The sequence below is a fragment of the Felis catus genome, chromosome A3 (genome assembly GCF_018350175.1).
Source record: "Felis catus isolate Fca126 chromosome A3, F.catus_Fca126_mat1.0, whole genome shotgun sequence".
NCBI lineage: Eukaryota > Metazoa > Chordata > Mammalia > Carnivora > Felidae > Felis > Felis catus.
This window is the reverse complement of record NC_058370.1, coordinates 139700135-139719284: the sequence shown is the minus strand read 5'-3', so window position 1 is coordinate 139719284 and position 19150 is coordinate 139700135. Positions and strand designations below refer to the sequence as shown.

The 19150-nt window shown below is 49.3% G+C and overlaps 1 protein-coding gene across 7 annotated transcripts in view; it reads left to right on the top strand.

The window, feature by feature from the left end:
* The window catches only part of SNTG2 (syntrophin gamma 2), a 177030-nt gene that overhangs the window by 87411 nt on the left and 70469 nt on the right, over positions 1-19150 (top strand). The window lies entirely within an intron of this gene.

Below are 19150 nucleotides of genomic sequence, written 5' to 3'. Positions count from 1 at the left end.
CACACGCGCCCCAGAATTAAGCCACTCGAGGTGGCAGGTTCAGCTAGGAGGACGTGGGGCACGATGGAGGACACCGTTGGTTGGCGTCTGGTCCCACAAGGGATGGCTCGGTGCCACGATGTAGGACGTGGTGGCCGTGGTGGCCGTGGCCCCCACGGCCCAGCGAGCGGGCGGGTGCAGTCGGCTCCGAGGTGGGATTCAGCCCTGCTCCCACCACCTCTGCCGGGCTCCCGTGTGCCGTGTGCCAGCGGGACATTTTCCTCCCGCCCAGATGCCTGCCCCCCCGAAAACCCCAGCTGAGCCAGAGCAGGGGGGGCACCTGGCCCCCGAAACCCCTCCCGCAGAGACCCAGACCCCGTGCAGCGGGCCTGCCTCGGCCCCCTTCCAGCGTGTGGGCTCCTCTCCACCGGCGTTACTGGATGGGGATCGGAATCCCGTAAGCAGTCTGAAAACCTGTTACTGGAAATCAGACCCTCTCTCGCTCATAAGAGGACCAGCCGTGGGACGTGCAGGGACAGCCTGAGGGAAAAGTCCGGATTCAGACAGTAACGTTCTTGAAATACCGTTTTTCATTTTAACGTTAAAAAAATGTTTATTTATTTTGAGAGAGAGAGAGAGAGTGGGTGAGGGGCAGAGAGAGAGGGAGAGAGAGGATCCCAAGCAGGCTCCACACTGTCAGCACAGAGTCCGACGCGGGGCTGGAACCCACGAACCGTGAGATCATGACCTGGCCGAAGTCAGGTGCTTGCTTAACCGACTGAGCGACCCAAGCGCCCCTCGTCCGTGCTTTCCTGTGTGGATTTAGCATCTGGTTCAGGAGAACCTTCCTTACCCCATGCTCGTAAATATATCTGCTTGCGTTTCCTTCTCAGTGTTCGTTTGCTCTCTGGGTTAGGTCTCCCAGGCATGTGACACTTACTTCTGTAAAACATGTGAAAAGTAGGGATCAGATTTATTGTCCTGGGCAAGCACGTGTCGTGACCGGTTCCTCGGGGATTGTGTGCCACCTGGGCCCTCGACCGAGTGTCCTGCCGTGGTTTACGTGTGCTCTCCAACGGTGTCAAGGCCGGAATCACACTTACCGCTGTGGACCTACGGCAACACGTTTGCCACCGCGGGCCCAGGTCTCCTCACCTCCTGGTTCACTTTATTTTTTCCGTCTTCTCTTTCCCTTTGTTTCTTCGTGAGAATTTTAAAAGCCTCTGATCAGATTCTGCAGAAGTCTTGGGGTTTTTATTGAAAGTGTGTGAAAGTGTGTGACTACAGGGGAAGTCATTTTTCCTGCTGGTGAAAGGATCTCAGATCTTCAATATTTTTCAATAGGATTAATTTTTTTCTTTTTTGATCGATTCAGCAGAGGATTCTTCATTTTACTGCTCTTAGCAAAGAACGACTTTGGCTCCCAGATCCGCACGCTGCTGGTTCCTACTCATTTTTGTTACCTTGTCCCTTTGATTTCGTTTGCGTTTTTGTGCTTCCTTCTTTCTTACCACCGAGCCTGACAGGCTGCGCCCCCGTTGGAGTGTGTGGTGATGACCGATGTGTGCTCGAGTTTGGTTTTGATCGAGGACTTTGAATTTTTATTGGTCCCCCCCTTCACTGTGCCCCTTTTCTTCTTGATACTTAAATTATTCTGATTAAATTTTTCATGTGTCTTCTAAAATTCTCCTCTGCATGTCTCAAATGTGTGTACTCCATTTACATTTATTTGGAGGTGGCCCTTGACATTTTGCCAAATGTATACTTTGCCTACACGATAGAAAGACAGCATGTTTAGGTCCTGCTGGAAGGTGCTAGGACCTTGTGACCCCTGAACCCGAGTTGTTTCCTGATCTACCACCTGCTGTGGCTTTGTGTTTAGAAGCCGCTTTTAAATGCACGAAAAGTCACAACTTTTGGGGCTCCTGCATTCCTAAATGTTTACAGCCTCTTGTTCTCCCCACGACTTCTGCATCCGGCCTCCTTGCAGGATGAATCTCCTCTCTGCTCAAGGACTCTCACTGGAACTTAAGGCCTGTTGGTACCAAAATCTATTTCAGGTTATTTTAAAACGGGTTATTTTGTCTACACTTGAATGTACTTCCAGCGTCTCTTGGTCTCTACTGCGGACACGGGGAAGTTTTCTCTCCACGTGGCTGCGGGTCCGGCTGTGTTCCTGGGCAGCCTCCGGTGTGGTCACTGATACAGCCCTCTCCATGGTCTTTGACACCAGCCTTCATCTACACACACGGCACCTCCCCGCCCCTCCGGCCCCCACCCCGAGCCCAGATTGCGTTTGTGCCCCAGCGTCACCTCCTATCCCTTACAGGCCTTACTTCTTGTCACTTCTTGCCTTCCCTTGGGCTTCTCATCGGACTGTCTTCTAGGAGATCTCTTAAGATTTTTATTTCATTATTTGTCTCGGCTTTATACAGTATCCTAGTTGAATCGTGTGCTGAGTGTTTTTTTTTTTTTGAGAAAACGTCATCCAGGATCACGTTAATGCGATTCTTCTTGAATGAGAGGGTGTGCACAGAGCAGAACGCACCCCCAGCAGTCCCCTCAGGAAAGGTGACCCAGTCTGCCAAAGATGTGGTGCGCACTGGAGAACGGAACAGACAGGGGGGTGGGAGGCCCCACCCGAGGTCCCCCGGCACCTCCTCCCACGGCCTCAGGCCTCCGTGCTCTCAGGCTCGGCGTGGGGCCGCGACCAGCACGCTCCTGTGAATGCGTACCCTCAGCCTTCATCGTCACCCTCATCACGAAGGGGAGAAAGAGAAAGGCAGAGCGTAGGAATGCTCTGTAATCATTTGGTTAGGTCACCTTCAAGAACAACGCATTTCACAGAATCTGAATCCCAGAGAATCAAAAAAGAGTTTTAATATGTTATTTTTTAAAAGATATTCAGACTCAAAATCCTGTAAAAAATTTTAAAGGCCACCTGCTTGGTATTCCAGATGGAAACAATAATAATCGCGTCAATAATCCAGCGGCCAGCTGGTTCCACGCCCTTAGCGGCTGGGCTCTCTCTCCTGAAGCCTGTTTGGCACTGAGATCGTTCTCTGCGCTCGACAGGGGACTGTGTCCAGTACAGCCTCACGATGGTGCTGGAACTGACGGGACCTGTGGATCGGAGGGTAAAGTAGACCCTGCCCTGCACTTTGCTTTATCGACAGAAGCGGGTCGGAAACATCCTCAGACTCGCGGGATGTGGACCGTTTCCGGTGGCGATGCTCTCGGAATGGTTGGATGGCCTCCGTCCTCCAGGACCGAACCCGACCCGACCGAGCAGGAAGTGGACTTTGCTCAGAGCAGCCTTGTAACGGGGAGGGGGGACCCGCGGGCTGGTCCCCGGCTCTCACGGCTCGTGCCTCCGACCCGGTGCGTCCGCGCCTCTCCTTGTGGAGGTGGGGAGGCTGCACGTCCTCCGGTCCACACTGCCGGAGGGACGCCCGTGCTGCTTGTCTAGGTCGCAGCCTTTCTGTGTGTTTCTTCCGAACTGAATTGGTAACTACTCCTTCCCGACGTGACCTCTCTTCCCCCGTGAGACGGGGTCGGCTCCCGGCTTTTCCTTCTAGCTCCCACACGCTCTCGTCCAGAAGCTGGGGCTGCCCCACGTAGTTGAGAACTGACTTCATCTTTTCGCTGCTTCTCTGCCAGAAATCCTTACCGAATGTTTATAACAGCAGAGAAGGTCTCCTTCACACTGACAGCATCTATTAGGCTGAAAATTGCAGAATTCATTCCTCCTTCTGTCCCCCTGGACCTCCCACTCGTCTGCAGACCCGCTGGCCCCTCCTTACCCGGTTAGTGTTGATGCTTGTCCTCGGAGCGGGCTGCTCCGAGAGGGTTTCGTGTCCAGAAAGGTCTCCTTTGTCCCGAGCGAGAGCGGCGTGCTCCCTGGGTGTTCTTGGGCTCTCGGGTGAGTATAGACCAATGTTGTTTGTCTTGAGGTGGTAACACCACCGATGTCACTGTCTGCTGTCGTAGGTTAGAGCTCAGGTAGGACTGGACAGTGAGCGTGCTGAGGTCCCTCTCTTGTTACAATACTTCATAAATTAGTAAAACACCAGTAAAATTAAAGACCAAAAGAGAAATAAAGCAAATTGCAAAAGATAATTAAAAATGCACCAAGAAAAAAGGAAGACAATGAAGGAGCCAAAGTAAGAAGGTAAATATGAATACAAATAGAGTAGTAATAAAATGCGTTTAATTAGACTGAATTTACAGTTTAGGAGCCATCGATTATTTCAGTCTCTAAGAGGACTGGAATCAGGGGTGCCTGGGGGGCTCAGTCGGCTAAGCATCTGACTCTTGGCTTTAGCTCCGGTCATGATCACACGGTTCGTGGGTTCGAGCCCCACACTGGGCTCTCTGCTGTCAGCACAGAGCTGGAGCTGCTTTGGATCCTCTGTCCCTCTCTCTCTCCCCTTCCCTACTTGTGCTGTCTCTCTCTCAAAAATAAATAACACATTTATTAAAAAAATCTTTAAAATGCCCACACTATCCAAAGCAATGTACAGATTCAATGCAGTCCCTATCAAAATTCCAATAGCAGTTTTCACAGAAGTAGAACAAACGATCCTAAAATTTGTATAAGGCCAAGAAAGACTAAGAAACACCAGATAAATCTTGAAAAAGAACAAAGCTGGAGGCATCATGTTCCCTGACTTAAGTTTTTTTACAAAGCTGTGATCATCAAAACAGTATGGCCCTGGTATAAAAACAGACACATAGACCGATGGGACAGAATAGAAAACCCAGCAATAAATCCACAATTATATGGTCAATTACTTTATTACAGAAGAGCCAAGAATATACAGCGGGGAAAAGACAGTCTCTTCAGCAAATGGTGTTGGGAAAGCTGGACAGCAACGTGCAGAAGGATGAAATGAAAGTGAACTGATTTCTTACACATAAGAATTAAGTCAAAGTAGACGAAAGACTGAACGTAAGACCCTTAACCGTAAACCTCCTGGAAGAAATCATAGGGTATAAGTGCCTTGATTCTGGTCTTGGTGCTGATTTTTAAAAATTGACCCCGAACACAAAGGCAACAAAAGCAGAAATAAACAAGCGGGCTGTATCACACGGAAAGCTTCTGCACAGCAAATGAAGGCATCAAAAACGGAGAAGATACTTGACTTGTAAGGGGCTATTATTCAAAATTTATAAGGAACACCTACAGCTCAAGAGAAGAAACCTTACACTTCAATGAAGATTTCGGTGGAGAGGACTCGGGGCGCCTGGCGGGCTCAGTCGGTTAAGCGTCAACTCTTGATCTCGTCAGGTGACAATCTCACGGTTCGTGAGTTTGAGCCCCACATCGGGCTCTGCACTGACAGTGTGGAGCCTGCTGGGGATTCTCTCACTCTCAAAATGAGTAAGTGAACTTAAAAAAATTGGGTAGACGAACTGAATAGATATTTTTCTGCAGAAGACATACAGGTGACTAGCACACACGAGAAGATGGTCAACGTCAGACATCCTCAAGAAAGTGCAAATCAGTGGGGCGCCTGGGTGGCTCAGTGAGCCGAGCGTCTGACTTCGGCTCAGGTCATGATCTTGCGGTTCGTGGGTTTGCGCCCCGCGTCGGGCTCCGTGCTGACAGCTCGGAGCCTGGAGCCTGCTTCGGATTCTGTGTCTCCCTCTGTCTGTACCCTCCCTGGCTCATTCTCTCTTTCTCTCTCCTTCTCTCTCTCAAAAATAAATAATAAAGACTTTTAAAAATTAAAAAAAAGAAAATCAAATCAAGACCATGATGTCACCTCACAGCTGTCCGAACGGCTAAAGTCAACGACACAAGAAACAGCAGGTGTTGGCGAGGACGCGGAGAAAAGGGAACCCTCAAGCACGGTCGGTGGGGATGCCGACTGGTGCAGCCGCGCTGGAGGACAGCGTGGAGGTTCCTCAAAACGTAAGAAATAGAAGTGCCGGATGACCAGCAATCCCACTTCGGGGAATGCTTCCAAAGGACACAAAACCACGGTCTGGAAGAGACACCTGCATTTCCTCGTTCATTGCTCGTTGTTGACAGCAGCCAAGATAGGAATCAACCTGCGTGTCATTGATGGGTGCACGGCTCACGAAAACACGGAAGCCCTACATCTCTGTCTGCAGTGGCATATTACACAGCCTTGGGAAGAAGGAAGTCCTGCCACTTGTGGCAACACGGATGGACCTTGGTGGCGTCGTGCTAAGTGAGAGGAAGCCCAGAAAGAAAGACAGATACTGTATGATTTCGCTTACATGCGGAACCTGAAAAATAAAAGCGAGTGAAGGAAACCCTCGCGGACACAGTGCACAGATTGGTGGTTGTCATAGGTAGGCCGGGGGGCACTGGGTGAGGTGGCTGAAGACAAGAGTGGAGGCACCGGACGCTGCCAGGTCCGCCCGTCTCGTGGAGCCAGCGAGGAGCCCTGGCGACGTCCTCAGCCGGTCTTGCTGTCACATCCCCTCCGTCGTCCCTCTGGCCACGTTGGGTGGGGGACCGTGACTGTCGCGCTGCGTCCCCGAGGCAAGTCCTGCTGGGGATGGTCAGCGGTAGGTGTTCGTGCACGTGGCCCGCTCTCGTGGGTGCCTCAGCTTTGTGGCCCCCCGACCGTACCGTGCTTGTGCTCGTGGAAGCCACACGCACCGCAGAGCGCGGGACGCTGGTTATGGCGGGGAGAGTGGCTGACGGTAGCCACGGGGTGAAAGGGACGACCCAGGTGGCGGCTGCAGGGCGTCAGTCGTGTGATGTGTGAGTCGATAAACAGTTTCACACAAACAGCAAGTCTGTTATAAACCACAGCGGGGCTCAGGGCTCGGGGCCCATGTCCCCAGGACGTGGCACTGAAGCCACGACTGGTAAGCTGTGTATTCAGGCTCACACACACCAGTCCCAGTGAGGGCTCAGTGAGTCTGATCTGGGGGCTCCGCAGAGGGCGTTGGAAATGGGGTTTTACCAAAGGCTGTGGTGTGGTGGCAGATTCCACGGAGGCGATCCTGACCAGTCCGGCTGAGCGCCTTGCGGGGGTGTTTCTGGAGTGCTGTCTGGCGGTAAGGGCAGCGCCTCCGTGGACCGTCACGCCGTCCACACAGCAGTCCCAAGCCCGGGACTGACGGCAAGCCGTGTTCATAGTGCACATAGTAAGTGCTTAAGAAAAACCCATTTCGATCTAACGTCTCAAGAATAGGGAGATAGTTATGTATATGCTGATGCATTCATGTGAGGAGAGTTTTCAGTGTTTTAAAATAAATTTTACCAAGAGCTTTTAATGGCTGGAAGATACTTACACAATGTTAATTTTCAGAAGTGTGAGTGCCGTAGGAACACAGTCATTTACAAGGACGCAGAGACGCGAATGAGCTCTGCCGTGTGCAACAGTGATTACCTGCGGAGGTGAGAATGTTCAGGACTGCGGTTTCCTTGTGCGCATAGACCTGTCTGCTGGGAATTGTGATAACAGCGGTGAAAGCCCCAATTTACACAGCCGTTTCCCTGTGTTTCTCTGTCAGTGAGGTTTTTGCCGGCTTTCTCCTCAATTTTGATGGCTTCCGGTCTTACATGGAGGTCTTTCATCCATTTTGAGTTCATTTTTGTGGATGGTGTAAGAAAGCGGTCCAGGTTCGTTCTTCTGCATGTCGCTGTCCAGTTTTCCCAGTACCACTTGCTGAAGAGACTGTCTTTATTCCATGGGATATTCTTTCCTGCTTTGTCAAAGATGAGTTGGCCGTATGTTTGTGGGTCCATTTCTGGGTTCTCTATTCTGTTCCATTGATCTGAGTGTCTCTTCTTGTGCCAGTACCATACTGTCTTGGTGATGACAGCTTTGTAGTATAGCTTGAGGTCTGGGATTGTGATGCCTCCTGCTTTGGTTTTCTTTTTCAAGATCGCTTTGGCTATTCGGGGTCTTTTCTGGTTCCGTACAAATTTTAGTACTGTTTTCTCTAGCTTTGTGAAGAATGCTGGTGTTATTTTGATAGGGATTGAATTGAATATGTAGATTGCTTTGGGTAGTATTGACATTGTAACAATATTTGTTCTTAGAATCCATGAGCATGGAGTGTTTTTCCATTTCTTTATGTCTTCTTCAATTTCTTTCTGAACTTTTCTATAGTTTTCAGCATACAGATCTTTTACCTCTTTGGTTAGGTTTATTCCTAAGTATTTTACAGTTTTGGGTGCAATTGTAAATGGGATCAACTCCTCGATATCTCTGTCTGTTGCTTCATTGTTGGTGTATAGGAATACGACCAATTTCTGTACATTGATTTTATATCCTGCAGCCTTGCTGAATTCATGGATCAGCTCTGGAAGTTTTTTGGTGGAATCTTTTGGGTTTTCCACGTGGAGTATATGTCATCTGCGAAGAGTGAAAGGGTGACTTCTTCTTTGCCAGTTTGGATGCCTTTTACTTCTTTGTGTTGTCTGATTGCTGAGGCTAGGACTTCCATCACTATGTTGAACAACAGTGGGGAGAATGGACATCCTGTTGTGTTCCTGATATGAGGGGGAAAACTCTTGGCTTTTCCCCATTGAGGATGGTATGAGCTGTGGGCATTTCGTATATGGCTTTTATGATGTTAATGTATGCTCTTTCTATCCCTACTTTCTTAACAGTTTTATTAGGAAAGGATGCTGTGTTTTGTCGAATGCTTTGTCTGCATCTGTTGACAGGGTCATGTGGTTCTTATACTTTCTTCTAATGTAGCGTATCATGTTGATTGACTTGCAAATATTGAACCAGCGCTGCAGCCCAGGAATGAATCCCACTTGGCCATGGTGAATAATTCTTTAGATGTACTGTTGAATTTGATTTGCTAGTATCTTGTTGAAAATTTTTGCATCCATGTTTATCTGGGATATTGACCTGCAGTTCTCCTTTTTAGGTGGGGTCTTTGTCTGGTTTTGGAATCAAAGTAATGCTGGCCTCATACAATGAGTTTGGAAGCTTTCCTTCCATTTCTGTTTTTTGGAATACCTTGAGAACAGTAGGTATTAACTCTTGTTTAGATGTTTGGTAGAATTCCCCTAGGAAGCCCTCTGGCCCACGACTCTTGTTTGCTGGGAGATTTTTGATAAGCAATTCAATTTCTTTGCTGGCTATGCATCTGTTCAGATTTTCTGTTTCTTCCTATTTGAGTTTTGGTAGTGTGTGGGTGTCTAGGAATTTGTCCATTTCGTCTGGATCGTCCAGTTTGTTGGCATATAGTTTTTTCAAAGCATTGTCTTCTAATTGTATTTGTGATCTCTTTCATTTGTGATTTTACCTGTTTGCTTTTAGAGAAGTCTGCTTGGGGTTTATCAATTTTGTTTATTCTTTCAAAAAAACTAGCGCTCAGTTTCATTGATCTGTTCTATTTTTTTAAATTCTATATCATTTATTTCTGCTCTAATCTTTATTATTTCCCTTCTTCTGACTTTTGGCTTTATTTGCTGCTCCTTTAGGTGTAAGGTTAGGTTGTGTGTTTGGGACCATTCTTGTTTCTTGAGATGGGCCTGGATTGCAATGTATTTTCCTCTTAGGACTGCCTTTGCTGCATCCCTAAGGGACTGACTGTCATGTTTTCGCTTTGATTTGCTTCCATGTATTTTTAAATTTCTTCTTCAATTTCATGGCTAACCCATTCATTCTTCAGTAGGATGTTCTTTAACCTCCATGTATTTGGGGGCTCTCCACGTTTTTTCTAGTGGTTAATTTCAAGTTTCATAGTGTTGTGGTCTGAAAATATTCATGGTATGATCTCGATCTTTTTGTACTTGTTGTGGGCTGTTTTGTGACCCAGTATGTGATCTATTGTGGAGAATGCTTCATGTGCACTGGAGAAGAATGTGTGTATTCTGCTGCTTCAAGATGAAATGTTCTGAATATATGTTAGGTCCATCTGGTCCAATGTCTTATTCAGAGCCGTGGTTTCCTTATTGATTTTCTGCCTAGATGATCTGTCCATTGTTGTAAGTGGGGTATTAAAGTCTCCTACAATTACAGTATTATCTAAAAGTTTGCTTATGTTTGTGATTAACTTAATTTCTATTTGGGTGCCTCCACATTTGGATGGACCCCTTAATTATGATATAATGCCCTTTTCATCTCTTGTTACAGTCTTTGTTTTACATGTAGTGTGTCTGATAGAAGTATGGCTACTCCGGCTTTCTTTTGACTTCCAGGAGCATGATAGATGGTTCTCTATCCCCTCACTTTCAATCTGCAGGTCTAGAGTGAGTCTCTTGTAGACAGTGTATAGATGGATCTTGGTTTTTTTTTATCCATTCTGATACCCTGTGTCTTTTGGTTGGAGCATTTAGTCCATTTATATTCAGAGTGATCCTTAATCTGGGGAAAGAAACAGGCATCCAAGTCCAAGAGGCACAGAGAACTCTGTTTAAAATCAATAAAAACAGGTCAACACCATGACATATCATAGTAAAACTGACAGAATTCAAAGATAAAGGGACCGTTCTGAAATCAGCAAGGGACAAACATGCCTTAACCTATAAGGGTAGACACGTAAGGGTAGGAGCAGACCTGTCCACTGAACCTTGGCAGGCCGGAAGGGATTGGCAGAAAATAGTCAATGTACTGAACAGGAAAAATATGCAGCCAAGAATCCTTTGTTCAGCAAGGCCGTCGTTCAGAGTAGAAGGAAAGATAAAGACTTTCCCAAACAAAACTGAAGGAGTTTGTGACCACTAATCCGGCCCTGCAGGAGGTCCTAAGGGGACTCTATGAGTGGAACGTGGCAAAGACCACAAAGGACCAGAGTCATCACCACAGACATGAAATCTCTAGGTAACCCCACTGGCTTCTGAACGGGCCTGATTTACAACTGCCTGTGAAGAGTCTAAGAACAGTCGTGTCCTATTTTGTCTCCATTATTCACGTTTCTTAAGAGATTTTTAATCTTATTGTGATAATAGTGATTTCGATTTGAAAAATATGACAATAATCTGTTGTCACAAAAGTTCATTTGCTTTTAATAATTGTATTGCCGTAACATCAAAAAATTTATGCACCATAAGTACTGTAGATAGCCTACACAAAATATTTGAAAATAATAGACTAAACATTTCCACTCAAAATACATCAAATATAAATAGAAAATTATTTACATTTCTCGTATGAAACGCTGAGGCCATGCTGTTCGTTCCTGAGACGTATGTCTAAATCTAGCTGCGGACAAACGTTAGAAGACTTTCCCGTCAATAATAGTTAATATTGGATGTCTAGTTAGCCTGTAAGACTCGCTCCTTGTAGACAACACGGAGAACTCCTGTTTCAGCAGGATGCACCCTGCGGAAGCTGCAGAAACAGCTTGTGTGGGGCTGTGTGTATTTGCTGAGACAGTTTCCTGAGGCTCGCGTGCGGCTGGTTCTGGAGAGGCCTCGGTGGCCTCGTCTACTTGGCCGCCCCACCAACCAGCCGCAGTGGGTTCCTTGCTCCATTCGCTGCAGTTTCGCTCAGTGTACAGGGGCGTGGCAGAGGGACAGGGGACGGGGTGGGGGCAGGGGGCGGGGGGCAGGTGCAGGTGGCCGGCCCGGTGTGTGCAGCCTCGGCCTCCGGTCATCTTGACACACTGTGCTCCCAGAGGAAATGAAAACAGGAAGTCAGTAAAAGCTGACGCTGTTAAGAAACTGTCTTAATTCTTGTCTATTTGTTACTTTTTACAGTTTGTTTATCTATTTTGAGAGAGAGATTGAGAGAGAGAGCATGTGCGCGTGAGTGGGGGAACGGCAGAGAGAGAATCCCAAGGAGGTTGCATGTTGTCAGCATAGAACCTGACGTGGGGCTCGATCCCAGGAACCGTGAGATTATGACCAGAACCAAAGTCAAGAGTCCGATGCTGAACCGACCGAGCCCCCCAGATGCCCCCCGGGTCCATTCAAAGAAAATTAGGAAACAAAATGCTTCGAGAGGCCCCTGCTGCCCAGGGCCCAAGGCCCTTCTCTTTCGCCCCAGAGAGAAGACTCACTGTTCTGAGGGGACGTCAGTGGAAACCTGACCGCACTGTGCCTGTGCTTTGCGGGGATTCGAGCAAGGCCGTTAACCGACTCACTGATCGCGCTGTGCAAGAACGAAGTCTCCTTTCCAAGCTTCTGGGTGTTAAACAAAAACTTGAAAGGACTAATGAGGGTGCACCCCCCCCCAAACTGGCATGCGGAATGTTACAGAGATGAGCTCGGCTGAGGCCACAGTTCCACATCCACGGAAAGTCAGCTACTGAGAAAATTCACGGTAAGCAGAGGCTGAAGTGGGCGTCAACCCGGATTTTATGGGAAAACAGGCCTCGTCGTTTCGTTGTATTCAGCACTAACTGAGCACGGCCCCTGTGTTTCCGGGTCAGTGCTGTGGTGTCCACATCGCCCTTCTGGTCCCCCAAAGCTGCCATCGCTGACTCTGTTTATAGAGGAGGAAACTGAGGGTCAAGGGGGTTACATCCGAGTAATGAGTAGCAAAAATAAGTAGCAGGGTTGGAGCCAGGTCTGTGTTTGGGTTAGACGGCGTTTCTCATTAAGGGGGTATATTTGTGTAAGATATGCATGTGTATGTGATCACCATACTTACGGTAACACAAGATTTGTTACTCTTTGTTTATAATGTGTTGTACACGCCAAGTGTATACGTTTATACAATGCATGCAAGTACTTAATTGAAAGGCTGAGCTGAGCCAGAGAGCAGAACTGGTGGCCGGACGAGCCCAGGATGGTGTAAGGCAGCCAGCGTCGGGTGCCCGGCTGAGAGGGGACGGTGACGTTCAGAAGCATAGGTGCTGGAGATCCGGGCCTCCCGGTTCTGCATTAAAGCATCGTTCTGGTCTGGATTTGTCCGTCGCCACGTTCTGGCTTTGCAGGCAGTTGTGTTCAGACACAGGACCTGAGACCGTGTACGGACATAAGAACGTGCAGCGTTATGCCACATGGATCTCTTCCAGACTTTCGTTGAGTGTGTAAATATGACAGATGTGTTGGCAAATTTACTGACTTAAATTCAGACACTGAAAGCGTCTACTAGGAAATTCTAACTGACGAGTTCTTCCTCCCAAGCTGGGACTTGGGCGCGTGTGGTGATTGGTGCCAGGGTGGGTCTGAGCTTGGGTTCGGGAAATGGTGTGACCTGACCGCCGGAAACCTGGCTTTGCCTGCAGCACACCGTCTCTGAGCCCCCGGCCTGTATCTGGTGACATCTCACGGGCTGGCCCTGGGGCGGCTGTACGCAAAACAGCCACGGCTGTGGTCTGCATCCCCCCATTCTTTGGTGCCCAGGGACCTAGAGAGGAGAGTAAGAGACCAGAGAGGTCACGGGTGGCCATGGGAGGAGTGGGTACCTGTCACGGGGAAGCTGGAGCCCGTGTCCCCTCCACCCTGTGACACACCTGCTGCACATCTTGCGGATGTCTGGGACCCTCTGGCATCACTGGAGTGAGACGTGAGGGTCTGCTGAGGGGGCAAGGTGGCCGTCAGGTCGAGGGCGTCAGCGGCTGCTCCCTGGTGAAGGTGGCAGAGGGTCCAGGCCTCCGTGGGTGGTCCTTGTGGCCTCTGGGAAGGCACGAGAGACCCACAGACCGGGCATGGACATATCTCACCCTAACCCTGCGGCCAGTGCTTCCTGGGGCCCTCCCGCACCTGATGTTTCTGTGAAATCTTGTGTCTGGATAGATTTCTACTAAAATTACATTTAATAATGTTAGGCTATTTTAATTTTATAGTTTTGTATAAGCAATAGCTAAAAACTATTCTTCTGTAGTGAAATGTGGAATGGTGAATTACCGCTCTTACGTGAACTGATTTATGTTCAATATTTCTGCTTTGCGATCTCACGCACTGCATTTGCTCTTACGTCAAAAGCGCAAAATGGCTCAGCAAGGTGTGTCTTGTGTAGAAAAGGCAGGATCCACAGTTTCTAGTAAAATGTCGGTGTGGGGGACGAGTAAATGACGGAGGCCATCGGGCCTCTAACAGGTGCGTTTCCTCCTCACCACGGGCACCTTGGCGACAGCTTCTCTGGCCGTGGCAACCGTGTCCACGCCATCCTGGCCGCAGTTCTGGACTAGCTCAGGGCAAACCCTGTTTTGGGGACAGAGGACCCCAAAGGAAGAATATCCTGCACAAAACACATTCCCTTCGCTCCACAGACGTTCACAGTCTGTGCCATTCCGAGGACATTCAATGACGTGCAGATGAAAAATTAGGAAATACTTGATTTTTAGAGATGGATGTGGCCATAAACGCCCGTAGGGGCGCTGACCAGACAGATGTGGCCATTAATGCCCGCAGGGACTCTGACCCGAAGGATGTGGCCGTAAACACGCCACAGTATGCCCGTAAATGCCCGCAGGGGCGCCGACCCGTAATTTCTGTAACGTAGTAAATGGGTGGTTCTGGATGGAGTGGACCTTGCATGGGCCCAGGTCCCTTCGCACAGCCTGCTTCAGCTCTGGATTCTTCTGTGTGAAAAGAGCAAAAGATACTTTTCCTGCTGTTTTAAAATGTGTTACAGTAAATACGTGTTCATCTTATTCGTTTTGTGATTCGGAGGGCGCAGCCACACTTGGTGCCCAAAGGCAGGCGCCAGGTGGACCTGCTCCGGCCCCGGGAGGCGAGGCGGCTGGTCGGGGGGTGTCTCCCGCAGGGGCAGCTGGGTGCTGGGTGGCCAGGGGCCGGAGCCCTCGGGTCAGTGCTGGGACGTGCCCTCCCCGGGAGCCGTGCCGCCCCCCCACCGGCTGCCCGCGGGGATGTGGAGGGGTCCATCCTGGCCCGGCAGCCATCCTGGTGTCGTTTCTCGGGCCACCCTGCCCCCACCCCACACTGAGCCGCTGCCCGGCCGTGTGCCCTGGGGTGGTGCTGATGGTGTCACTGTGCCCGGAACCAACCCCTAAGCCCGTGTGCGGTGTGCACGGGTGGGTGTGGGTGTGTGTGGACGTGCATGTGTGGGTGTGTGGGTGCGTGCATGTGGGTGTACGTGGGTGCATGTGTGCGTGTGTGTGGGTGTGTACAGGCAGGCGTGCAAGCGTGGGTGTGCATGCCGGGGTGCATGTGTGGGGAGGCGTGTGCGTGGGTGTGGGTGTATGTGGGTGTGCGTGTGCATGCGAGTGCACGCGGGTGGCCTGGGAGGTAGCACACTACGGAGGCCAGCCCGCAAAGAGAAGAGTTCTGGAAGCAAAGTCACCACCCGAAAGCTGAAGGAAACATGACACTAGAGACAGAGCAGAGTCACCAAGCCTGTCCCTGAGATGAGTGTCAAGCCCGCCCTGTGCCAACGTGATTACGGGTTTTGAAAGTAAGAAAGACGAGAGCATCGGGCGTGAACAGTGTTGAGAAGGGCCCGTGACGCTGCAGTCAAAATAGTTCGTCATCAGACACGTCGCGTACTCACCTTAAATTACATGCTGACAGCAGAGTTAATTACGCGATTATGGAAACATTCTTTCCTTTAAGAACCTCCCTCAGAGCCCTGCTGGGAACTCAGAGGTGACAGTTCAGTCTGGCTTTTCCGCCGCTCGGCTCACCTCCCCTCGCTGAATCTCTGATGCTGAGAAAGTAGTGTCTCAAGGTTCTTAACTGTTAAGAGTTCAGATTTAAAATTCCGCGCTGGTATCCGGGCTTCGTACCCACCATGGGGTCTTCCTCGTAGGGGAAACACAGTGTGTTCGGAGGATGTAAGGCTTCTGGGTTGTTTTTTTTTTTCGTTATGTAGGGGTATATAGGTGACATGTGTCTTGTTTTCTGCAAGAAAAGAAGTGTTTGTAAAAGTCTTACGTACATTTTGTTCTAATCAATTTCACTTCTAAAAGCACTAATTTTATGACACAAGGTCATAGTATTTAACTAAGGCAAGGAGTATTTTCAAAGTCTGTCTCTTCAGGGAGGTACGGGGAGGGCAGGAGGCCGAGGGAGGGGACTGTCCCCTCCAGGTGCACCCCACCTGCCCTTGGCTTTCCGGATGTGGCTCAGATACCCTTGGCAACCCCTAGGGGTTTCACCCAGTGACCACATGAGGCCGTGAATGTCACGTCCATTTCACAGATTTTAAGTGTAGGGGTAATTGGGACTTCTCACAGAAACCCATCTTCTTAAATTGCCTCTAGGTTGTGAAGGTCCCGCAGGGTTCCCAGACCAAGTCACGGCGACGGGGCGTCCAGCTTCGGCCACCTCTCCCCCAAGGCACCACACGGCGCTTCCTGTTGCTGTGTGCAATACCAAAGTACGGTTGTGTTGTGTCACAGTCTGAAATTAGATTTAAAAACGGGCCCGTACCTCCAGCAGGATGTCTCAAGGTCGAAATTATGAACTTGTGACCCACAGGCATTTTTGTCTGCTGTGCAGCGCACTTGCCATTAATTGAACACTAAGTGGTGAGTATTCAGCTGCTTGCTAGCATTTGAGTCTTTCCTAGGTTTAAAAATACTCCCTTTACTTTATTCATCAAAACTAGAAAGAAATCCAAGTCCCATCTTGGAGCTTCTCTAAGGATAACACCGAGGCATTGCAGTCCGCCACAGAGAAGCATTTTCTAAAGAGCCACGTAAAAAAAAGGTTTGGATTTGGAGTCTTTGGTCTGTGGTCTGCATAACAAATTTAGTATACCGCCTTCTCAGGAACCTCCAGTGAACGGCTGCCTCATAGTCATCGGCTCCATGTTAGGTCAGAATATCCAAAATCCAGAACTTCAATAAAGCCACCAAACACTTGCCGTCCATTCTAGTGACTTATTAGTTAATTTCATGGAAATAAACGTGGAAAGAAGCCGGTTGCTATGGACTCTAACCTGTGAGCCCCCGGTGGGGGCCCCGAGCTGCATCAGATAGCCCATGAGCAGGCATGAATTATACAGCACTCTGCTCTGGTACGAAAATATCGACAATCATTTTAATTATTTAATTGAAATCATTTTATTTATTTATTTTTCTTAAAACGTTTATTTTTGAGGGAGGGAGAGAGAGTGACAGAGTGTGAGCAGGGGAGGGGCAGAGAGAGAGAGGGACACAGAATCCGAAGCAGGCTCCAGGCTCTGAGCTGTCAGCACAGAGCCCGACACGGGACTCGAACACATGAGCTGTGAGATCATGACCTGAGCCGAAGTCAGACGCTCATCTGACTGAGCCACCCAGGCGCCCCAGATTGAAATCATTTTAAAATTACAGTTAATATTCCTGTTTTAAAAATTACATTTAGGTTATGCACCGAATGATGCTTAATCAGCCTACAAACATGGACGTTTTTCGGGGCGCCTGGGTGGCGCAGTTGGTTAAGCGTCCGACTTCAGCCAGGTCACGATCTCGCGGTCCGGGAGTTCGAGCCCCGCGTCAGGCTCTGGCTGATGGCTCGGAGCCTGGAGCCTGTTTCCGATGCTGTGTCTCCTTCTCTCTCTGCCCCTCCCCCGTTCATGCTCTGTTTCTCTCTGTCCCAAAAATAAATAAAAAACATTGAAAAAAAATTTTTTTAAACACACTTCTCCCTAGAAACAGACAGTGCTTGGGTACTACAACATCTTGCATGGCCTGGTCCTGATACACGCGAGTGGTGTTTCGTGACGCGTGTCAAAGTGCGTGCAGTGTCAAAGTAACGGAGATTCCAAAGCCATATCTAAGCACCTGTACAACACGAATCTCAAAGAACGGGGCCTGAGAATTTATCTCTTACAAACTCCCTTTATGATTTGTATGCACAGTGACATTTTCAAGTCCTTGCACGAGACATCGGATGTGTGAAACAAGACAAAGCAGCTGTTGGCACAGACCTCCCGTCCAGCACGGGCTCTGAGAAGATCCGTGAGCAAAGGAAGAACCAAGTGCACTTGAAGAAGCCCGCACGGCACGTCTCCCGCAGTGCTAACCTCTGCCCTAAATAGTAGAAGCAAGGTGCTTGTTTTCAGGTGCTGGGCAGCCGGCCATATAAGACCGCGAGCCGTGACGGAGGGGACACCACAAGGTGACAGTGCAACTCACACAGCATGTGGTCCTGGTGCACCGAGGAGACAAGGACAAGGACGCAGGGCTTCTGGATCAGCTAGAAGCCGTGGGGCGGGGCAGCAGGGTCCCCGGAAGGAGGTGGCGTTGGGAGCTGGAAGCGTGTCTGCGTAGGTTTTGCACAAGTCTTCGGCCGAATGCCAGGATACCAGTGCACAGGGAAAGACCACCCCGTACCCCCCAGTCAAGGCGCTGAGGGCACAACAAGCAAAGATGCCAGAGGTCTAGCCGTGCTGGTAACACTGCGGCTCCATCCCGGCCGAACCGGAGACACTGAACTAGATGTGCAGCTGCGAATTCGGAAGGGCTGCGCCTCGGGCACAGAGGCAACCATAAAGCTGCCATAACGGAGTCTCTAAAACCAACCCTTGGAAACAAGTGTGGACGGGACAGCACTGGAGGCTGAATCCCTTCAAGTTACAGGGGTTTAGTAAACACTTCGGTTTCTGCAAACCCACCCCAACGTAGTTTAAAACTCCCTACGTTTAAGGTGATTACGGTAAGTGATCTACCTGCTGAACAGAAATGCCCTGGAAGAAAACATAGTCCATAGTCACTACCTTGTGTCGTTGAGAACGTCTGGTCTGCAGCCAGAAACTACTAGTGACGCAAACAACGAGTGATATGAAGCTAAGAAAACACGCAAGCAGTAGAAATAGACCCCATGTGAAAATACGGAATTTAGCAGACAAAGATCTTTTTTTTTTTAATTTTTTTTTCAACGTTTATTTATTTTTTGGGGGACAGAGAGAGACAGAGCATGAATGGGGGAGGGGCAGAGAGAGAGGGAGACACAGAATGGGAAACAGGCTCCAGGCTCTGAGCCATCAGCCCAGAGCCCGACGCGGGGCTCGAACTCACGGACCGCGAGATCGTGACCTGGCTGAAGTCGGACGCTTAACCGACTGCGCCACCCAGGCGCGCCAGCAGACAAAGATCTTAACGCAGCACTTTCAAATATGTTTAAGGCCTTAGAGGAAAATACGGTCGTAATGACTGAACAGATGGGGACTCTCAGTGAAGAATCTGAAACTTCAGAAAATGAACAAATGGTAACCATAGAACTGGAAGCATAATAATTAGAATCCAATGCCTACTAGTTCGTCTTCCCATGGAGAGAAGATGGCAGTAGGACTGCTCGAGGGACCAGGAGACAAATGGGAAATTGCCCATCTCAAGAACAGAGACAGAGAGACTGACAAATGAGCCCCAGTGATGTGTG